The sequence below is a fragment of the Peromyscus maniculatus genome, chromosome 8 (genome assembly GCF_049852395.1).
Source record: "Peromyscus maniculatus bairdii isolate BWxNUB_F1_BW_parent chromosome 8, HU_Pman_BW_mat_3.1, whole genome shotgun sequence".
Taxonomy (NCBI): Eukaryota; Metazoa; Chordata; class Mammalia; order Rodentia; family Cricetidae; genus Peromyscus; species Peromyscus maniculatus.
The window spans coordinates 67,716,194-67,739,242 of NC_134859.1; the positions used below are offsets into that span (position 1 = coordinate 67,716,194).

Here is a 23,049-nt window from a genome sequence, read left to right on the forward strand (position 1 = left end):
CCCCTCTGCATGGCTGCCCAGCAGGATTTAGACTGCTGGTTGGAGAGAAATGGCTAATGAGGGGCTCCATGCTGCAGGCCCAGGAGCAATTCCCTCTGTGCCCTCAACTACAGATAGGAGTTTTGCTTATTTCAAAGACCTCATTAACGCTGAGGTTGGTGGGAGCAACTTCACAGCAGATTTATCTCCAGGAATCAAAGACAGCCGGAGTGCCCCACAAACAGCCAGGAGCCACTTGCTCTGATGGTCTCTCCTCTGTTCTCACCTCCCAGGTGCCTGTGATGGCCTATGCCAGGGTGAAGGAGCCTCGGAGACCTTTCCCAAGGGCTTGAATTATGCAAAAGCAGAGTCTGCACCTGAGACCTTCTGGCACCTTCTGGGAGCCTCCATGAACGGCATACATTTATATTGGTCTCATTCAAGTCTGTTATAGTTTGAACAGGAAATATCCCCCACAGGAAAATGATTGATCCTGGGGGTGCTAAATGGATCAATGAACTAATTCTTTGATGAATTCTTGGTATGATGGCTTTGCTGGAAGTCAGAGAAAAGCAGGAAGTGGAGCTTAGCTAGAGGAAGTAGGACACTCAGGCCATATACTCGGGATCACATCTCATCTTAGCTTCTTTACGTGTTTCTCTCTTTGCTTCTGACATAACAAGAAATATAGAACAGCCCCTGCCATACATCCTCGGAACCACAGCATTTCACCTAAGTGCATGGAGCCACACCATCATGAGCTAAACGCTCTGAAACCATGAGCCAGAGTGAGTCTTGCTTCCTTCAAGTTGTTTCTGTTGAATATTTGGTCACTAAGCTCAACCAGGCACAAAAGTGAAGGTACATTGTGGTGATAGGGAAACATGGGTCTGTCACCAACTCAGTGGGTGTGGCCTTTGAGTCCCTATGCAGCCACAGGAGGGGATCATCTCAGAAATTCCTCAGGGTCCCCTCTAGCTCTCACACAAACCTGATGCAGACAATCTCGGAATGGAGACTGTCATTAGGAAGACAGGCCATGTTCACTCATGTGATTGCCAGCCACGGAGTAGTCAATACCTCCCACTCATTGTGCCAAATGCTGGGGCTCCAAGGCTGACTGTGTCCAGATGTGTACACATTCCTGATCATTTTCAGTAGCATGAAGTAAGAAACAAAGGAGATGTAACGTGATTCCGTTGTGCTCAGAAAATTTTGTCTGAATATAAGAAATAAAAATGCTGAATAATATCCCCAAGGTCCAAGTGTGGTGAAGGAGTTGTACAGCTATACAGTGTGGCCTTAGTCCTGCTTAGAGCACAGTGAGGCGATCTCAATACCCAGTGCTTAGGAGACACTCAACAAATGTGTGTGTGGAAAGAAAGAGGGAGAGGTAGGAGGCCATGAGGCAGAGGAGATGGAAAATGGAAGGTGACCCAGAAAAGAAGAGGTGGAATTGCTGTCTGCTTGCTACAAATAAGAAACTAAACCTGGAGCTGAGGTTGATCGGTTCAGGCAGATCTCATTGACAGCATTGATAGACAGCAGGCGCAGAGAAGTCTCTGTTAGCCGGGGCCACAAAGAGAAGCATCAACAAAATAGAGTGACTTGAGAACATATTGACTAGAATTCAACACATCTAAAGAGCTAGACAGGCTCTGACAGAGGCCATGGCAACTTTGGGTGGGCAGTTAGAGACAGGTACCACACAACACCAGTCAGGGCTGGGGACAGAAGCCAGGAATAGTGGCATCTGGATCCCAGTTCTGATGCCTGCTATCCAGGGGACACTGGAAAAAGCTAAACCTTGCTTTGCTTATTTTTACCATGCAGATCATAGTGCCTGCATGGCACTATGAATGTCTGCATGTCTGAAGATGAAATAAGGTATACACATTGCTAGGCATAATTTCTGATGAATAAATGAAAGACTGTCTTCCCTCAAGGTAGACCGGATGAGAACAAAATGGCAGGCTGCTGAGACCTCTGGAGCTGGCAGCAAACACAAAGAGACTATGAGGGATGATAAGAAAGCCCTTCCGGTCAGACATTGCCCTCCACCCTGAGGCTGACTCCACTGAAAATATAGCCAGTGACACAGGCTGAGTCAAGGAGTCCAGAGTCCCTTCTTCCTGGTGGTCATAGAGACTGTCTGGGTGGAGGTGTGACATTTTGAAATGATGAAATTCTGAGCTGCGGAGGCCTCAAGGATTTAATCATCTCTTTCAGTGGTGAACTTTTGCCGGCTTCATAGAACATGAAGCTGCTAATGTCTGTCATCTGGAGCCTGTGTGACAGTTAATCTTGGTTGTCACTTGATTGGGTCTGGGAATCAACTAACAGACATACTTCTGAGCAGGTCTGTAGAGGTATTTCCTAGAAGAATGAATCGAGGGGTGAAGATCTTTCCCCAGAGTATGTTATAAGGAGGTCTGAGGGAAAGGTTGCTTTATTGCATGCCTGCCTTTGTACCTTGTAGGCAAGCACATCTATAGTGATGCTGTTGCTGCTGCCACCAACATCCTCTGCTGGGATTACAAACCACCCTTCTCCAGCCTTCCAACATGGACTGGAGGCTAATGGCTCTTCAGGAATCCTCCAGGGTTTCAGCATCAGATTGGAACTGTTGAGGCATCCGGCACATAGACTGAGCGACTACCATGCATGCTCTCATTTTCTCCAGCATGCAGACATTCATTGTTGGAGTACCCAGTCCAACATGAAAGCAAATCTTATAGATTGTATACAGAGAGAGAGAGAGAGAGAGAGAGAGAGAGAGAGAGAGAGAGAGAGAGAGAGAAAGAGGAAGAGAGAGGGAGAGAGAGTTCTCTTTCTCTAGAGAATCCCGACAAATACAGCATGAGTTGAATGATTCTTCTAGTATGAGACATTGGCAATGGGTGACAGAGTCCAGTGACACACTACCTGAGTCTCCCAGGACTTTCTGATGTGCTTAGGTTTCTTATTTGGGTTTTCACATTGTGAATTCACCCTTTCATAGATTGCCACCATGACACTGTACGTTAACCTCTCTAGTGGTCCTGGGTATGAAAACATCCCTGATGAAGAAGATGAATTGATCATCCCCTCAGCAGAGGTGATTCTTGTTGTATGCCTATTCATTACGGATAGGGTACCACCAAAGAAAGCATGGCAGAAGAGTGAAGACAAAATTAGCATAGGAGAGAAATAGAGGGAAGAGAGCAGGCTAGACATAACAAGAAATGTGGTGGAATGTAACCAAAGAAGGTCACAATTCTCTAGGCTCAGAGCCTTCGAGCTTAAGGGATAGGAAATGGGAAGGCAAGAAAACACGTGAGATATGATGGAGGAAATGGGAATAACTGGGAAGAGAAGATATAGGGGGACACACAGGGAGGAGGGGGAGGAATGAGGGAGGATTATATATGTACCATATATACATATTTTTCTTTTTACTGTTCTCTAAATACTGGATTTATATTGTACTATGTAGTATAATTTAAAAATTATATATAAGAAAGGTCATAATGTTGTAGGTTCTGGATCACTGAGTGTCTGACTTTTATCCCCAGCTCTGGCCCATTTCCCTTCCTTGGCTCTCTTCCTTAATGAATTGACTCTGCTTCCACCATTATTCGTGTGTCCCAGTACGATTTCTTGTTCTGGAACACAAGAACCTAGAGATTCTGGTGCCCCCAGAACCTACCCCACTCACAGTGAAAAGATTCTGTCCCAGTCCAGCTTGGTGGCCCAGTGAATTTACTGGGGTTACTTACAGGAGCATAAGTGACTCAAAAGCAGATGTGTCACCAAAATGTCCCACCTCTAGCATGGGCAATGCTGCATGAAGCCTGCAACATGCCTGCTCACTCTAGCACTCCCAAGACAATGGCCACTGGGGCATCAGGGAATGGTGACTAGAATCTCATATGAGGGTCTGGCGACCTTTCTGCCACCACAAGGGAATGCTAAGGTCTCCATTACCATTGCCGTAGACAATGCTACTCTGCTTACTTCTTTTCCATGTCCATGGTCAAGGTCTTCTGGAAGTCATCTGAACTGGCCCACAGTCATGTCACACCTGGAGGAAACAGCTCCATGGCAGTTATATGCCAGCAACACTCCCCATCCTGTGTGGGAAACTGGGCTCCTATCCTCGGGAATTTACAGCCTCAGTCAATGAGGAGCTGGCACCCAGACTCAAGTGTGTCCCTGGGAGTGAAAAATAGCACAGTCCTTTGGAAAGGATCTAGCACATGTCTGTTGATAGGCATTCAAAAGAGATCTGTCCCTTTGTGTTGCAATAATTTCTGTGCCAAGAAAATCATCTAAGATATTAAAAGAAGGAGAACCCCTGTAAGCCCAAAGGTGGGTCCTTTTTATATTAGTGTAAGAGTAGAAAATTGAAAATAATGTCAAGGTTAAGCTGTAAGGGAGCATTTAAGGGATGGGTGGTACACCTTCAATAGGACTAAAATTAGTCATTCAAAAGCCAGGATAGGGGTAGAGAGATGGCTCATTGGGTAAAGGGTTTGTTGTGCAAGCACGCGGACCAGAGCTTAATCTCTAGCACCCGTATCTGTCAGTCTAGCCAAGGGGTGAGCTCCAGATTCAGTAAGAGACCCTGTCTCAAGTAAACAAACAAATAAACAAATAAATAAGGATAGAGGAAGACTACCAGGCAATGTTGACCTCTGACTTCTACATGAGCATGCGTGGATGAGATCATCTGTAAATCTCTCTCTCTTTCTCTCTCTCTCTCTCTCTCTCTCTCTCTCTCTCTCTCTCTCTCTCTCACACACACACACACACATTCACACACACATTCACACACATACCACACACATATACCACACACATATACTACATACTATCCCTGACACACACACACACACACACATACACACACACACACACAATGCCTGTATAAAAAGTTGGATAATTCAGAAAATGTTTAGGGTCCCTTATTAAATGAAAAGCTCAGGGTTCAAAATGGTTATGAGGTAATATGTCTATGGAATCATACTTTTTCATCTTAGCACAGTCCTTTTCAGCTTTCAAATCAGTTCTGCACACATTCCTTAACTCACAACAACTCTTTAATATGAGCAGGCACTGATTACCCACCACATTCTATGATAACCTTTTATTCATTTTAAATTTTATTTTATGGGTATGGGTGTTTTGCCTGCATGTATGGCTGTGCACCACTTGCAGGCCTGATGCCTCTGGAGGCCAGAAGAAGGCATCAAAATCCCCAGGACTGGAGTTACAGATGTTTGTAAGCTGTCATAAGATGTGGGAACCAAACCCAGGTCCTGTGGAAGAGCAGCCAGTGCTCTTCACTGCCGAGCCTTCTCTCTAGCCTCTATCCCACCCAGACACAAGGAGACTGAAGTATGCTGACGGCTCCCAGTCTAAGAGAGAACTTGGTTGGCTTGCCCCCACACGCTTGCAGAAGGTGAAATAATGTCCACAGCCTGGGAGAATTGTTTATTTCTTTATGTTTGGTGCCGGCTAATGAACTTCAGCCCAGCTCTTCCTCTTTCTGCCTGGGAAGAGGGTGGAAGGGCTGCCGCTGATTGAATTAAAGCAATCATTTCCAACAATTGCCTTGGTTTGCCCTCCACTGCTCTTAACTATGCAGCAAGGTTCCTAGCGCTCGTCTGCAATTGATTCTGTGGCCAGAAATCGCTTCTTGCTGAAGTCTCATGAAAGGCCCTCTCTTGGGACTCTCGGCGACAACCCCATTTTACCCAGGCGCAAGTAATGTCAAGGCAACCTGGGCATATGGGAGACAGTGGAAACAGCAAGGTAGTATTAGCTTCCTGCACAAACCAGTCCCTTCATGACTCTCTGGTCTCTGCTGCATGAGCTGCCCAGTAAAGCCTGATGTTGAAGCTCTGTTTGAGCTTGGACTGCTCTGCTCCTGCTTTCCCAGACATGCCTCACACACCCTGACTCTTTGCCACTGTTCAAGACTATCTCGGGCTACACCCTTTAGCCACAAACTTGCCCCATATTCTCTGCTCTCAAGAGACCTCAACCTTTCAAGGCCCAGAGAAAACAAGGTCTCCTGTGTGACAGGGTCAGCTGTGCCATCCCGCATCCTACAACCACACCGTAATACCTCCTCTCACTACTTTTAGCACTCTGTATTCTGACATAACTTTATATTTGAGTGCTTTCTAAAAGACTGTGAATCCCCAGGACCAGAGAACAGACAATTCCATTTAACCCTTCCCAAGGTATTTTAGTTGTAAGTCTCTCAAAATCTGTCTTATAGACCCAAAGACAGGTGTGAATGAACACTCAGGATAAAATAGCTAATAAATGCCAGCCACCACATTTGAATTCATATCTGCCCACATGTCCTTTCCACAGATGATGTAAGAAGGAACTGGCAAGAAAACGGAGGAGATTCCTGAAGTGTCCTCTGCCCACGCATATTTGCATTCTTCTCTGGCAGCCAAGGGGTCACAACCCAAAGAAGAATTATGGCCTCCCAGTTTGCAGTCACCTGGGGCTGTGAACCACTAGGTAGACAGAGGCAGATGGTCAGTTTCTCCCACAAAGACTGTCCAGCTTTGAAAATGGGAGAGAGAAGGCACATCAGATGAACCACATGGTGTGCCTGTCAAACATGCCAGCTCTTCTCTTTCCAGCCCATCTTTCCTACAGCTTTGTGCCTGAGCAAGAGCGCTAACATTTCCTTTGTGCAGGAAAGGCTGCCAAATAGCCCAGGACTAGTGCCCTGACCTCAGGGAGTCACAGAATATCTGGGTCAATCAGATTGTCTGCCCCGAATACTTGTGCTTAGAGGAGTTGAGCTGTTGTCGAAAGAAGGAAAAGCAATAACCCTTCAGGAATGTCTGGCTTGGCCATGCTGAACCACATGGCAGAGGAGGCATGACAGCGGGGTGCCTGGTTGAAGAAGCATGCTGAGTGAGAACCCTGGGATGCCTCTCATCTCTGAATTACAGATGATTCACTTAGCCTTACAGCATCATTTTAAAGAGTGTCTTAGGCTTATGATCCTGGGAAGGAAGAAAGCTTGACTAAAACACAGGAAACCTCAGGCAGCAAACTGAGGCTGAGAACCACATGGCTCTGAGGACCAGATAACTGTCTGCAGACTCTGGAAAGGTCAATCAAGACTTATAGCCACCCATGGACATGGAGCTCTGGGTTCACTCCTAGCCTGCAGTGATCTACTTCCTCATGGTTACTAGAACCCAAAGGTCCACCAAGATGATCTGTTCTTACCAAAGTGCTTCTAGAAGTTATTTCTTGGTTACCAGGTAATCAGGTGACTTTGAAGTCACCATTCCATTTTAATTATCCTCCAACAGTGTCTTAGTTACTTGTCTCATTGCTGCAACAAAATACCCAGCCAAAGCAAATTAGGGAAGGAAGGATTTATTGTGTCTCACAGTTGGAAGGTGCCTAGCATCCTGGCAGGAAAGTCCTAGCAGCAGACGCTTAAGCAGCTGGTCAAACTCTATCCACAGTCAGGTAGCACAAAATGGGGAAGCTTATGTTTAGCTCACTTTCTCCCTTTGATTCATTCTAGGACTCCAGCGCAGGGAATAGTGACACCCACAGTTAAGGTGGTCAAGCTAATTCCTCACAGACATTCTCGGGGGCTAACTTAATATAGGAATGCCTGGAGGGTTGTCTCTTAAGTGATTCTAAATCCATGAAGTTGAAAAACAGCATTAACCATCACAACCATGAACTTCCTTCTCTGTTCTTTCAGCACATCTGGAACTGACTAAGGGGACAATTCAAAGTGGTACTCATATTGTCCATCTCTGGCAAGTCTCTATACCTTTTGGCTAATTTTCCTTCTAAGCCAAGAGAAGAACAAGTCTTAGGCATGGAGGCTTAGCATAAGACAGTGTCTAGGTGCCTGTTAATGATTTTGCTTTGTTTTTAAAATTATGCTCACTGTTAAAGTCATCTTCTAGTTAGGACGAATGATGGTACTTTACCATTTATGTGGTGATTTAAAGTCCCCATTATAAACACACGCATTTCTGAAGGAAGAAAAGGAGAGTTAATTTGAATAAGAATGTTTAAGTTAATAGTAGAGGAAACATGTGAGCATAGAACAAATTGCAAAAGCCTGGAAATAACCTAACATTTGGACAAAAGCTAATTATATCCAACTACTCATTTGGCAAGTAAGACAGAAAGAGCAGTGAGTTTGCTGGGGACCACTCAGGCAGCAACTGGCTCTTCTAATTCACTCTCCTTAACTCTCCTCAGCCATGTCCCTACCGTGTGTGTGTGTGTGTGTGTGTGTGTGTGTGTCTGTCTGTCTGTCTGTCTGTCTGTCGTCTGTCTGTCTGTGTGTCTATATCTCTCTTTTTCTCCCCCTCTCCCTCCCCCAACCCCGTGTGTGTGTGTGTGTGTGTGTGTGTGTGTGTGTGTGTGTGTGTGACAGAGTCTCACCATGTAGCCCAGGCTGATCTCAAACTAATGATTCTGCTGCATCATCCTCTCAAGTTCTTAGATCACAGGCATGCCTGCTTACAAATATCATTTTAAGAATGCTTTTAATATTCATCTTATATCTATTAAGAAAAAATGGCACACTGAGAATATAGCTCTGTAGAGTACTTGTCTAGCATGTGAAAGACCATGGATTAAATTTCTACCAACACACACATACACACACGCACTCTAATCATTGTTGATGGTAAGGGAACCCAGTGGCTGGAATGCATAAAGAGATATTCTGGATTTCCCAGCAGTGAGCAGGTACTCTTGGTGTAAGTGGGGTCAGCACAGTGGCAGGTATGTTCATCATGTTGCTGGTCCCTTTCTGGCTGAGCAGGCATGCCGAGAGAAACAGCCCATTAGGAGCTCAGCATACAGAAGAATGGCCATAGCCTTCGAAATAAAACATTAGCAAAGACCACAAAGAATGCCTAAGAGAGGTAAATGAACCTCTCTGTCTCTGTAAATAAATCCATGGCTTGCAAACAAAACCACACCAGATAAACCAACTACAAATACACTCCTAGAAAAGGAGACCAGATGTCCCTGGAATCATTTTAATTAAATTGTAAGTCAATTGCAAGCCAGAGGGGCGGGGGGCTGAAGAGAGTAGAGTTTTGCTTTCTAAGACTGCCAGATGCAAAGTCCGATTTCCAGGCTAATGTATCCAGGGTGGGAGAGGCTTTCCAAAATTTAATTACATATTGCCTAGCAACTGAGGAGATGAGTGGGTATAAAGTCAGCAGACCTGGAGTGGTACATGCAGGATGTTGATGCCCCAGGTTGGAGAAGGCACATCGACACCAGGCTATGGTCAGCATGAGGATGTACTTTCTTCCCAGGAGCTATGGGGACAGTTACAGATCCGTAAATTGTAAGCCTCATTCTGCCCCATTTCTCTTGCACAGGGCTAACCCAGCAACCTGGCAGAATGAGGAAACGGCTTCCTTCATTTTTCATAAAAGAAGCATTTTTTTAAACCCTCATATAAAGTAATAGATGCTGTTAAAAATTCAACGGTACAGAAATGTATAAAGCTGCAAGCAAGATCTCTCCTGCCAAGTTGAGCCACTGTGAACAACTGGATGCACAGAGTTTCTGTAGTTCTCCCATCGTCACTGGCCTCTCTCTAATCCGAATGAGAAGGCACCCTACAGATCGTTCCCAAATCTAGTGTCTTTAATCTATACATGATGATTGCTCAGTGTTCTTTTAAGAATAATATTTAAAAACTGAAATGTATCCAACAGAAAAATCCACAAAAAGTAAAAAAACAGAGCTCTGTCAGACCCTCATCACAAGCTTCATTCTCCAGTAACACTTCCTGATAATGACTTCCACCTTTCTCTTCCAAGGCACACAAACACACATCGATTTCATTTGATTTTTGAGCCTCATAGATAATGACACACACATAGAATGTTTGTTTGCATCTGGCTTATTTGCTCAATGTTTGGTGAGATCCATTCACAGGTTTTTGTGTGGCCCTAGTTCATTTTTAGTTTTAGAATTTTCCATTCCGTAGTCATACAATAACTGATCTCTCCATTCCAATGTTGATGAATTTTTAGGCTGCTTCCAGTTCAGGGCCAGTAAAAATCTTAAAAATAAACCACACATTTTGCCTGAGGCACTTCCAAAAAGACACTCCTCTTTGATGTATTCCTAAAGCAGACAATTACTATGTTCCTAAAATATTTATATCAATTTAAACCTCCAACCTCAGTTTACAAGTTTCTGAATTTATCCTTTCTACTGTCTTACTGTCTTGTCTACTGTCTTGATTGTGTGGATGTAGTTATGGTTTGCTACTGTTGAACTCGTTGGTTGCTTTCAATTCTACAGATATTGAAAACCTCAGTGCCTCCATGGTTATCAATTTATATTTATGTCTTTGGATGTGTATGTGGTTACTCTTTATGGATCCCTTGGAGTGAGGTTATGGGGGTGGGGTCGAAGAGTTCAGCTGTTTTAAATGTTCACATTTTTAGGCTCCCAACTTTCTTTAGTAATAGTGTTTTCTGTAACTGAATTGTTCTTACACCCATTCTTTCTTTTAAAGATTATTCTATTTTATGTGTATTGGTGTTTTGCCTACATGTATTCTATGTACAATGTGCATGTATTGCCCTTAGAAACCAGAAGAGGGCATCAGATTCCCCAGAACAGGGACTACAAATGGTTGTGAACCACCATGTGGGTGCTGGGAAAAAGAACCTGATCCTCTTAAGTGCTGAAATATCTCCCCAGTCCCCTTTCAGCTGTTACGAAATTTCATTTTTTTACTGGCAGTTTTCCCTTGAAAATACTTCAATTGTTACATTAAATACAATCTATAGGGTTGGTCTCTTTTATACTTTGAAACATGGCTCTTCTTTTCCTCTTCAGACATACATTTATGCATGCATGCATGGACATATGTATTCATTTGTTTTGCCTATGAAGAGTGGGTACACATGCTGCTATGTGTTCTTGGAGCTCAGAGGATAACTTGCAAGAGTTGCTTGTCTCCTTCCACCATGTGCATTCTGGGGATCAAACTCAGATCACGAGGCTTGGGCAACAGGTACCTTTATCCACTGAGCCATCTTACTGACCCTGGTAACTGATTCTTGAATGGAGCAGATGAAGGAATGGGCTCCATAAATGCATAGATCGAGACGTGGAAGTCACAGTTTACAAAACTGAGTTCAGCACCTAAAACAAGCTTTGTGAATTTTGTCTGAACCTCTCACGAGCTTATTGCCAGGGATGTTAGCTGTAAAGATTCACTTGGAATTTAATAACTTCTGGGGGTGTGGTCCACAGTGCACATCATGGAACATATAATGTGAATGTCCATATTTGGCTATTTATTATGGATCATGTAGCCCTCCTACTATTGTTAGCAAGGCTTCTCCAGAGAATTTTCCTTTACACAGACCTAGGGAAGGAGCATTGTAGTAGAGAGAGCCTCCATATTTTATGACATTCATTAACATATATTATAGAGCTATATTTCTTCTTTTTCATTTTTGGAGACAAATATCTTTATTTCTATGTGTATGCACAGTGGTATGTGTTTGATGTGTATGTATACGTGTAACACCTGTGTGTCACAGGGCACACATGTCACAGAGCTCATGCAGAGGTCAGAGAACATCCTTTAGGAGTCTATTCTCATCTTTCACCTTATTTGAGGCAAGGTTTCAAAGGCATTTTATTCTCCAGAGCAGCTGGCTTGGGAGCTTCTGGTCAAGGTGCATCTCCTTTCTCTGCCTTGCATCTAACCACAGAAGTGCTTGGATTACAAAGGCCTGCTACTGTTTCTGTATTCTTCATGTGGGTTCTGGGGATCTACACTCGGGCTTGTGTGGAATGCACTTTCACTCACATTCCAAGAGTCTCATTCTTTATCCCAGGCTGGCCACAAATTCACTATGTAGCCTAGGTTGGTTTAAAAATCCATGCCAACCCTCCTGCCACAGTCTCCAAAGTGCTGGAGTCAGCTACTACACCCGGATCTTATTACTATGTTTTGTGTGGGACTGCTCATGTGCTCATGTGTGTGTAGTGGGATGTGATTGTGGGTGGGGGCTGGAAGACAATGCTAGGTGTCATACTCAGGAATGCTATCCACTTCCTGTGATGTGGATCTCTTATTGACCTGGGATTCACCATTAGGCCAGACTGGCTGACCAGTGGATCCTTCTGTTTCAGCTACTTCTTACTTGTAAGCACCATCAGTCACTTTGACATGGGTATTAGGGATCAAACTCAAGTCTTCCTATAGGCAAGGCAAGCATTTTACCAGCTGAGACATCCCTCCAGCCTGTCATTTTTATTTTTAAAAGTAGAAAAACCACCTTTAAAAGCATCAGAAAAAGCTTTCAAGAAAAAAAATCCATCTATTTTCTGATCCAGCTGCATCAGTTAGTTGAATATTATCCAGTTTTAAGGTGACATGTGTATATTGTCCGCATTATTCTTTCCTCAGTCTTCACCCCACAATGTACTGAGGTCATCATGACGATCTTGTATTTTGGTTATCTCCTTAGATTTCCACAACAACCTTGTATAGTTTCTCCACTTGTTAGACGACAAGCTTAAATCTCAGAAAGGATAAAATGAACTTGCCAAGGCAGCAAAACCAGTCAAGGAGATGTGAACTTGCAAACCATCTCTGTCTAATTCCCAAGACTAGGCTCTGTGGCCATCCACCTGACATTTTAATGAACAACAGAGCAAAAATTCCAACTAGGGGGTGTTTTGGGAATTAGCACATCTATAAGACATGGAACATGAGAGTGGGACCTGGAGAGCTCTCTGTTTTGAATCTCTTAGAGATGTCTTGGCTCTGACAGCTCTCTGAAGCCTTCTCCTGCCGTAGGGAGAAGCCTCTGTGGTCCCTTCCTGTGCTCATATCTGTATCCTCCCTGTCATAGCAGAGAAGAAAGTGCAGAGAGATAGGAATGTCCTGGTCTCACCAGAGCCCCAACCCTGCTGCAGTCCTCTGAAAGCTGAGCAGTGCATGGGCATGCTACTAAGGGCTGTTCTCAAGATGACTTACACAAGAGGCAAGGCTGAAACCTGAATGGACATCTGGAGCATGCTTCCAATGAGAAGATTTTCCTACAGTAAGCCAATGAAGCTATTTGTTCTTAATAAAGGTCACAGCCAGTGTTTGTTCTCTGAGCATTCCAAGTACACATGTGCATTGCACACCATTTAGGTCAATGACATAGCAGATGTACAATGGTTTAGACCATATACCCTAAATATACAGTAGTCTATTATCATACAGGTTTGTATAAAGCACATTCGATGGTATTTGCCCAACAGCAGTCATCTGAAAATATATTTCTAAAACTGTGTCCCTATTTTAAGCAATGTGTAACTGTAGTGTTGATAGCCATACATTTATTTATATATTAGGGCTTTTTAAAATTTTTTTCAACAGCTATTTATAGAGCCAGAAAACTTCTGGGACATAACATACACTTCAGGCTTACAAGTCATATGCTCTCTCTAGTACACACTCAACTCTGTCACTGGAGTGTAAAAGTGACCATAGATAACATGTAAAAGGATAGGTGTATCTATGCTCTAATTAATCTATAGTCACAGAAACAAACAAAAGAATGAAGTTGGACCCATACCTTACACAAAAAGGAGCTCAAAACCGAACACAGAGCTAAATGCACGAATAAAAAAAAATCTGTGAAATTCTTAGAAGAATATATAATGCAAGTCTCCAAGACACTAGGTTTAGTTGATGACTATATATAATATGGAAGTACAGTTATGGGTATAAAAATAAATGAAAAACATGACAGATTGGACTTTACCGATCCTAAAACTTGTATGTTGCAAATTGTACACGCCCTCCTCAGACTTCTGAGGACATGCTACAAATAAGTAATAGACAACACAGCTTAAAGGGAACAAAGGACCTGAGGAAACGTTTCTCCAAACAATGTCACAGCAGCAACAGACAGGGGCAAGCATTGGTGAGGATGCAGAGAAACTGGAGCCCGTGTGTACTTTTGATGGTAACATAAAATGGCACAGCTATTTGGGAAAACAAGTTAGTAATTTCACCAAAGGTTAACATAGAACTAACAAATGACCCAACAGTCCCACTTCTAGATATGAGCCAAAGAGAAACAGGAACATATTTCTACATAAAACTTGCCCATGAATATTCACAGTAGAACCATTCCTCAGTTCCAAAGCAGAAAAGCCCGAATGAACAGCAACTAAAAGATGAATACATAAAATGTGAAATGTCTACACAGCAGGGAAGTATTCAGCCATAAGCAGGCATGTATAGATAGACACACTGGGACACACAGATGTATTTTTAGATCCTTCTGAAAAGTTGGAAAAACCAGTTGCAACCCACCCCACCGCATACTGTACAATCTGTGTATACATATAAAATGTTAAGGTTAGGAAGTCTATAGAGACAGAATGCAGATTAATGGTTGCCTGGGAGTAGAGTGGGGGTTAGAGGGAAATGAAATGTGAGTGCTAATGCATTTGGGCAAGTATGAAAATACCCTGAAAATGATTATGACAAATGCACAACCCTGTAATTGCACCAAAGTACCTTGCACCAAGCACTTGACTGGGTGAACTCTGTCACGTGAGCTCTAGAGTCGTTCAATTGTTCTACTGATACACGAGCAGTTTAACACAGACCGTTCTTGACCAGAGGGCTATAGTTCACCAGCTTCTAAGATATTAGGCACAGTGCTAGCCACGGAACATGGAGTTCACCCTGGTCTGTGGGAGCCCGGTACAATGAGTAGAGAACACTGTCCAATAATTAGAGACTATAATAGGTGCTTCAAAGGGAACATGCCAACAGAGAAGGGATAGGATCAAACAGAGCCTGGTGGATTGTGATGTGCTCTGTATTTTTTTTTCCTTAAGTGCTCCATCAAAGCCTTTCTCTGGCTGCTGTTTAGAGAACGGGTTTGAGAGAGCAGAAACTGGATAGATCTGCAAGAAGGACAGAGTAAGAGATACTGAGGAAACAGGGTGAAGGTGATAGGTATGATGATAATAGATGCATTTGGAGGGCCTGGAGAGGTGGAAAGCGAGATGATGTGTTAGTTCCCTGGCTGAAGAACTAAGAACTAAATGGAAGGAAGGGTGTCTTTCAGATGGATTTGTTGGGGGATAAGTATCACAAGCCAGATCCATATGAATATACACTGAGGACAGGTACCCATTTGTCAATGCTCATATATTTGAAGTTCACTTTGAAGGCCTGATTTTCCTCATCTGTACAGCTGCAATAATGACATTTACCTGCTCAGGGCCCTGAGGCGTAAATGAGTCCATATTTGTAGATCTCTTACAATAATGCCTGACACATGACAGTTTAATATAAGTGCAATAAAACAGACTCCTGAAGCTGGGGGCTGTGTGGAGGCTGCCAGAGTAGGAATCAGAAACATTCTTTCTGTGCAAACTCCCCTGGATGCTGTGTGCTCATACCCATGTCTGCCCGGTGAGAGGCTGGCATAGGGTATGGGGGATTCTGGCCAGTGAAATGTGGGATGCCATGGCGATGGTTGAAGCCCTGAATGTGGACTTACTGATTTGAGCTGATTCCTGCTTTTCACCACCTGTGTGATTTTTGAATCAGTGACATCCTGCTTCAGTTGTGGCTCTGTTTCCTTCCCTATCTTAGGTGGAATTCTGCACATTCACAAAACAGTCATTATAATGTGGATCTAGTGAGTTATGACAGTGTTTTTAGACACATAGTTGCCATAGAAGTGTCTGTCACTCTTGTTCTGAGATTCAGGACCAGCCCTCATGAAAGGCAGGAGGCCGCATGCTTTGTAGTGGACAGGGGGGTGGCCTGGGGAAGTTGCTGCACCTGCTGGAGCAGGCTTTCCTCTCTTTGGAAATGTGAAATGCTAGGGTGAGGTTGGCAGTCTCTTCTGGCTGGGCTGGCGTACTTCCGAAAGTCAAATTGCTCCACCAGCTCAGCAGCGGGGTCAGGCTGCAGCAAGTCGACACCTTGGGCTAATTAAAAGCACTCTGCAAATGGAAACTATTTTGGGACGCACTTGAAGAAAACAACCATCATCGCTTATCAAAGCTAATTGACTCCAGCAGAGCTGAAGGGGGTTCATCACCCCACATCCAGCTTCTTCCAGATGTCACCTCCACCCTCTTCCCTGTTCAGGATCATCTTGATGGCCATCTTTCCCAGTACTCATAATAAGATGGGGGCCCCAAAGAATCAGCAGGAGGACTGGGCACGTGTAGTGCTTTTTGCCCGTTTCCTACTGTGTCTTGTGCCTCTCTATCCTAGCCTGAAGCAGCCTTTCTCAGAGTGGGGCTCCTGTCCCACAGTCCTGGGAGGACCATGCTGTCAGAATTATGGGAGGAAGTGAAGGAGGGTGGCTGTAGGAAAGAGAGGCTGATGAATATGCATGGCTGGAGGGGCTAGCAGACAGTCCCTGGACAGCCCCGATGAGCTGGCGGCTGACGGTGGCAATGAGGAGCCAGGCGCTGAGTCACCCTGAGGGGATGATTAGTCTGTCAGCTGCCAGCACCTGTGGGTGCGGTGAGGTCTGGAGCTGAGTCATACTCCTATGTGGAGGAGGGAGGATGAAGGACCCCTGAGCTAAGCTACTCCCTAGCCCCCCTACTCCACATTAACTGGCCAGCCCTCCTCCTCTCAATACACCCTAGGGGTCATTACTGCAGGTAGGTGATTCTCCCAAGTCTAACAGTTCTCAGATGGAGGATGTCTTTACCATTCTCCCACAGTAATGCCTATGAGAGAATAACAGTCTTCCATCATGTCCTGTATCTAAGCCCACCTCACGTACCACCTTTACCCAGCCTGGAATCTTGGAGCTGAGCTAAAGCCAGGAGCAGAAGTGATAGAGAAGCAGTCCATATCGGAGGCCATGGAGATCCAAAAATGACAGCCTAAGTGATGACAGCCTTAACCGAGGGGCAGCGTGGAGAAGAAGGCAGAGAGATGCACAGTTCTAAGACCACGGATGAGCCATGGAGATGGATGGGTGAATAGATAGGTTTACTCATTCACTCACCCACTCATTCATTCTTTCTTTCAACTGATGCATAGTGACCGACTCCTAGACTCTTACTTGCCATTTACTCCAGAAGATGCCAATCATAGAGGGATCAATACAATAAGACTCATGCTCTCATAAAGCTGTGTGATCAGAGACAGGTAAAATGTGAGCATGCAGTTTAATGCACACATTGATCCCAGATAGTCATTACATGCTTCAAAGGAGCCATAGAGCAATGGTGTTTCAGGTGGAGGAGTGTCTACTTAAGTCACGGTGGTCTGCAGGCACGCACTAGGCAGGACAGTTATCAGGCCAAATGAAATACAGAAAGGGCATATTCCAAGGGCCTCAGGCAAGAAGAGCCAAGGCATGGATTCTGAACAAGGAGAGTGGGCCTGGAGAGAAGACTGAGGAAATAGGAAAGAGTATGGAGAGTCAGAGGAGCCCAAGGGCTCCGGAATAGTAGAGCATTAGATAGCCAAGGATAAAAGGAGTACTCGGGAAGCATCGTTGCAAGTTGGGCATTCACATACATTGTGTCTTATATTCTTGACCATAATTCTCACCAACAGAGGAAAACAACTATTCACAGAGTTAAGGAATTCCTACCCACAAGCAGTGGGACTGAATGTCTGACTCTGAACCTGTGAACACTGTGTTGACATAGAAAACCAGCGATCAATCTTAAGATCTTAAGACTTGATTTCCGCATTTGGCATATGGGGAGATGGCACAAAGGGAGCCTCAGCTGGGATAATGTGGTCTATGGAGCCTGAAATACACTCACTACTCTACTTAGAGTTCACTGGTTAAGACTGAGAACTCTGGGTTAGGGATCCAGTCCTGTAACTTTGCCAAAGAGCCAAAAAAGGAGCCAGGAATGGACTCTAGCTCAAGTTGTAGATGTCTCCCATCTGAGCAGTGCGATGTGGTGGAAAACCCAGAAAATTGGGGAACCATTCCTAATCTCATGACTTAATACTGTGAGACCTTAGATTCTGTCTTTATGACTTCAAGACCCTTACTTGTCAAAGGAGGTATGCCCATAGATTTTAGTTTTATAAAGCATTGTTGAAAAACTTTACAAGGTAATACTATACCACACATCACTCCATGCATTGCTTTGAGGGCTTGGGCAGAACCAGGGTTCAAGCCTGTTGAGGTCTGTTTCAACTTTTTTCATTTATGCTGTGGAGTGTGTATCTGGAATGGTTCCTGGAGGCAGATACCTTCCACTCTCCTCTTTGCAAGATGGAAACATATGTATGGCTCTTAATCCTTCTCTCTCTCTCTCTCTCTCTCTCTCTCTCTCTCTCTCTCTCTCTCTCTCTCTCTGTGTGTGTGTGTGTGTTTATGTGTGTGTGTGTCTATGTCTGTGTCTGTGTCTGTGTCTGTGTCTGAATATAGGCAGGTGGATGTATATGGAGATCATAGGACAACCTTAGGTATTATTTCTCAGGCATTGTTCCTTAGACACTTTTTCTCTTTTCAGAGATGGAGTCTCCCCCTGGCCTTGAAATCATCTATTAGGCTCGATTGACTGGTCAGTGAACCCCAATGATCTGCCCATGTCTTCCTCCCTAGCACTGGGATTACAAGTGTGTATCACCATATATGGCTTTTTAAAGTGGGCTTTGGGGACTAAACTCTGATCCTCATGCTTGCAAGGCAAACACTTCCCCAGCTGAGCTCTCCCCTACAGCCTGCTCCCTGGTGTTGGAAAGGGAGTCTGAGAACTGAGTCTTGGTGGGTTCCCTGGTTCCTCTTTCTGTCTTTCTTACCACATAAGACTCTAGATACTGGTCTGGTGTCAGTGATTTCAGTCCATATCTTCAGGTTTAGTGTTGTTTTTAATAAAATCTAAATCATTCAATTTTACCAATGAAGACTTGGGAGCCAGATGCTGGGGTGAAAGCTGCTAGCTCAGAGAGGCATAGAGAGCACTCAGCTGACCTTCCTCCTCTTCCATAATCCCAGAAGCCTCATCTCTCTCCTATTGTTTCAAACAGCTCTCCTCTTACTCAATGTCCCTACCTTCTACTTCCCATATGTCTCTCTATCCGTCCTCCTGACTCCCTCTTACTCTTAATAATCTTACGTTCACTTCCTGTCGGCTGGTTGCTTGCTCTGCCTCTTGACCTATGGTTGACTTTATTTAATCCTGTTTACAATATTCAAGCGGAAAGCTCTTGGATGAAAGGTGTGTGCTAGGGCTGAACCACACCACAACCAGAAACAGGTTTTTCCAGTAAATAACGCAATCTTGGGGTTTACAGTGTGATCAAATATCCTGTAACAGTTTGGCCCTTCCTAGGCCAAACCTGAACAGTAGGCCCTTCAAACCTGACTTTTTCCTTCTTACTGGGACTTTTCAGATGAGAGGGTGGGATGAGGCCCCAGTAGGAGGTGAGAACACTGACTCTGCCAAAGCTGGGCTGCACCCCCCAGACCCCAGAACCCTGTGCAATGTGTGCTGCTCATTTGGAAGGATGTTGTGTATTTGCTTCCAGTGGTGCTTCCAGAAAGAAGTCAGAATATCAGTTAAATTAGAGCTTTGGGTAAACAAGATGTCTTAATATAATCATATCCCAAATCTTGCATGAGACAGACTGAAAGGTATGTTGTTTATCAGAATTCAAGTTTAACACTAAATCAAAAGCCTAGAGTCAGTCATGCTTCCCATCATGTTCTCTTGAACTGGAACCACAACTCTGATGATGGCTGCTATGCTCACAGACTGGATCTTGTACCCAAATGGGACAAGCCCGTCTTTATTCTCCTCTAACTAAGATGCTACACAATGAGATGTCTTAGCATCTCACACATCCCACCCACCCCCCCTCACACACACACACCTCATCTCACCAGCCCTTCTGTCCTCTTCCTGGCCATAGACCTCTCTCCTGCTGATGTCTATTGACCAGCTCTCCTGAGTGTTATCAGCTCCATGGCTCTACAGGTCCTTTCCACACCTGAGATCCATCCATTGGGAATGGGTCTGTTGTGGATCCTCATATATTCTTTATGAATCTTATTCTTCATACAAGGATTTCTCTAGAGAACCTATAGTCATGTTCTTTCTTCCCAGGAATATCTCTTCCTGTTAAAGTTAATGGCCAGCCTCCCCTTGTCCAGTGCTTACATGCCTCTGAGCTCCCGGGGGAAGGTATTTTGTGTTTGACTGTTTCATCCATCACTCAACAGTTAATGTTTGTTGAATTAATGAAAATAGAAAATCCAGAGTCTGAGAAAATTGGACTCATTATTATTATTATTATCAAAAAATAGAAATTCCCTGTTAGACTAGCAGAATGTTCTAGAATATTGCCAACTTTCTCTGGATCGTAGCCCATAGTCCTATCATCACACATGCTTTTTATAGCCACGTATTAAATATTTAGTTTCTTTGGAAATAGTGGCTGAAAATGGTAGGATTCAGGTGGCTGCTCCTCCCAGCAGAGTTCTAGCCTCCCAGGGTGGATTTCGTGTCTCATATTCCAGCAGGCGCTCATTTGTGAAAGCACCACTCTGTGGCCTGCAGAGAGCTGGGTGTTCCCTGGAAGCTGGGGGCGGGGCTTATCGCTTTCTGACTTTTCCCAAGAGTTCCTGTGGTGCTGCCCCCACTTACTTGTATCTGGAAGCTAAGATGGAGTTTCAGCAATGCCACAGAATCAAAACCCCAGGTTGCCTCATTGCATTCAAACTATAAACTCACTGTTCCTGAGAAGTGGTGTTCAGAAGGGAAGAGGTCTCTGTGTCATGCATATAGGGTCTTCCACCTAGTAAAGCTCTCGGGGCCTTATTACTGCATAGGACACCTGGTCACTTGGCACATGGCATGGCTAGGAATTGGGACCTAGACAATTCTTTCAAGCCACAGAATACATGACTAAGCAAAAGTCTTTAAAAATAACTTAGCAAACAATCATTAAAAGCTTATATGCTGGAGCTTTCTGTTTACAAAGTATCTACACAGAGACCAGTACTTTCTCACAGTGTCTCCACTTAATCTTTTCAGCAATGGTCCAAGGGGTATAATTCGTACCCATTTTATAGATGAGGGGAATAAAATCACAGAAAGGGTAGGTAAGATGTCCAAGACCACACAGCTCCATAAACAGTAAAACCCCTTTTCTCATAAAAGTTTGCATTCTGTTAAATATCCTCCACTGTGTTCTCTGGATCTTCTTTTTGCTCAAATATTTTACAAGCATCTGCAGTATGACCTTTGTTGCCCTTGGCATTGGGGAGATCCAGAGTGGGGTGACCTGTGAAACACACAGAGCATGCCACACAAAGACGAACTGGGAAGCAGGAAGCAGAGCAAGGCTGCTCTTGCTCTATGGATGACCGTGGCCTTCTATAGAACTCACTCCATGCTCCCAATCAAGACCCACAGTTCTCTGTGGAATAGCTCCACACTCAGGAGTCAAGTGTCGGGACTGAGGCTTGAATTCCCTGTCAGTTGATGCAAGGTTTGCTTTCCTGAGCTGGGGGCCAGGGCTCTGCATTGTGTTGGACTCACAAAAGTCTGGGATTGTCAACTTTACCACAGAAAACACCACAGTATTTTCTACTATAGACTTTGTGCCAGCTTGTCAATGAAGCCAAGGCCACCTTTTGAATATTTTCTTTCCTTTCTCTTTCCTTTGAGTGTGGTATCCTGTAACTGCACAGTAAATAAGAGTCTGAAGAGTGAATGAATGAATGAGCGAATGAAACAATGCCAAGCAAGTCATTTGGCTCCAAACAGATACTTCGGCTTCTGTCTCCGCTCAGCCAGGGAACACGTAACTGAACTTATTCCTAGGAAGAGCTATGTGGGGAATTATGGAGCCATTTCATATCAATTAGAGGATTCTATCTGAGCAAGTGGGTCAGTCAGAACAGAGAGAGTCCAATCCTTTCTCTTTCCAATGCCTGCCTCTGGGCAGTTCCACTCAATGAAACTTCACCCTACACAGATAAACTTCAACCCAGACACACAGACTTGTCTTCTGTCCCATTTGTCTGGTGGCCATCTTTCCCTGAACAGCCCACAAGTAACAAAGCTCTAGACCAGTGGTTCTTAACTTCCCTAATGCTGTGACCTTTTAATACAGTTCCTCATGCTGTGTGACCCCCAACCATAGAATTCTTTTTGTTGCTACTTTATAACTGCAATTTTGCTACTGTAATGAATCATAATGTAAATATCTGATATATAGGATATCTGATAGGTGACCCCTGTAAAAGGGTTGTTTGACGCCCACAGGGGTTGCAACCCACAGATTGAGAACCACTGCTCTAGACTGATAATCTCATTACCTTCTTCTACTCTGCCAAGAACGTCTCTTCTTGCATTACTTACTGCATTAGTGGATGGATCACTATTTCCATGGAACTGAGAATACAAGCTTAATGAAGTTCAAGTGCAGCAAACCCACTCGCCATGTGATTTCTGCACTGTAGACATTCTTGCTACAGCGGAAGTTGTCCTTTGACTGGTAAGAAAAGTGAAGGTCAAAGGGGAGACTTGCCTTGCCCTCAGTCCGGCTACTGGTGAGCAAGTCAGGATTCAAAGCCAGGGAATCTGACTCCAGCCTGATGGCTGGGGCTGGGGCCATTCTGTCTGCACTGTTATCAAACATGATCATCTCCTTATCTTTCTCTGGCCTGCTCTGGTATGACTTCTATACACTATGTCATCTGGCTTTCTTGTCTTGTTGCTAATGGTTGGGTGTAGCAACTGAAGAGGTTGAGGAAAGGATGGGTTATCTTTTACCCTACCTAAGGTTTCCTGCCTCACGCATGGGTGCACACACTTTTGACATTACATGTGATGGTGTGGTCTACAAATGTCCCAGGCCATACCCATAGCTATCCCTGGATGCATGTGTCCCATGTCTACAGGTTGGGCATGCCTGATACTATCAGGAGCTGAATTCAGAGTGATGATTCTTCCTTGACCCTGGTAACACCATTTCACCATTGGCTACTCAGGCCAATGGTAATGACAGTTGCCTCTTGCTGTCTGTCTCTAGAAACTTCT

General features: G+C 44.3%; 1 protein-coding gene across 2 annotated transcripts in view; it reads right to left on the reverse strand.

The window, feature by feature from the left end:
• Asic2 (acid sensing ion channel subunit 2) overlaps positions 1-23,049 on the reverse strand; it is a 1,077,316-nt gene that overhangs the window by 813,169 nt on the left and 241,098 nt on the right. The gene's annotated exons all lie outside the window — the stretch shown is intronic.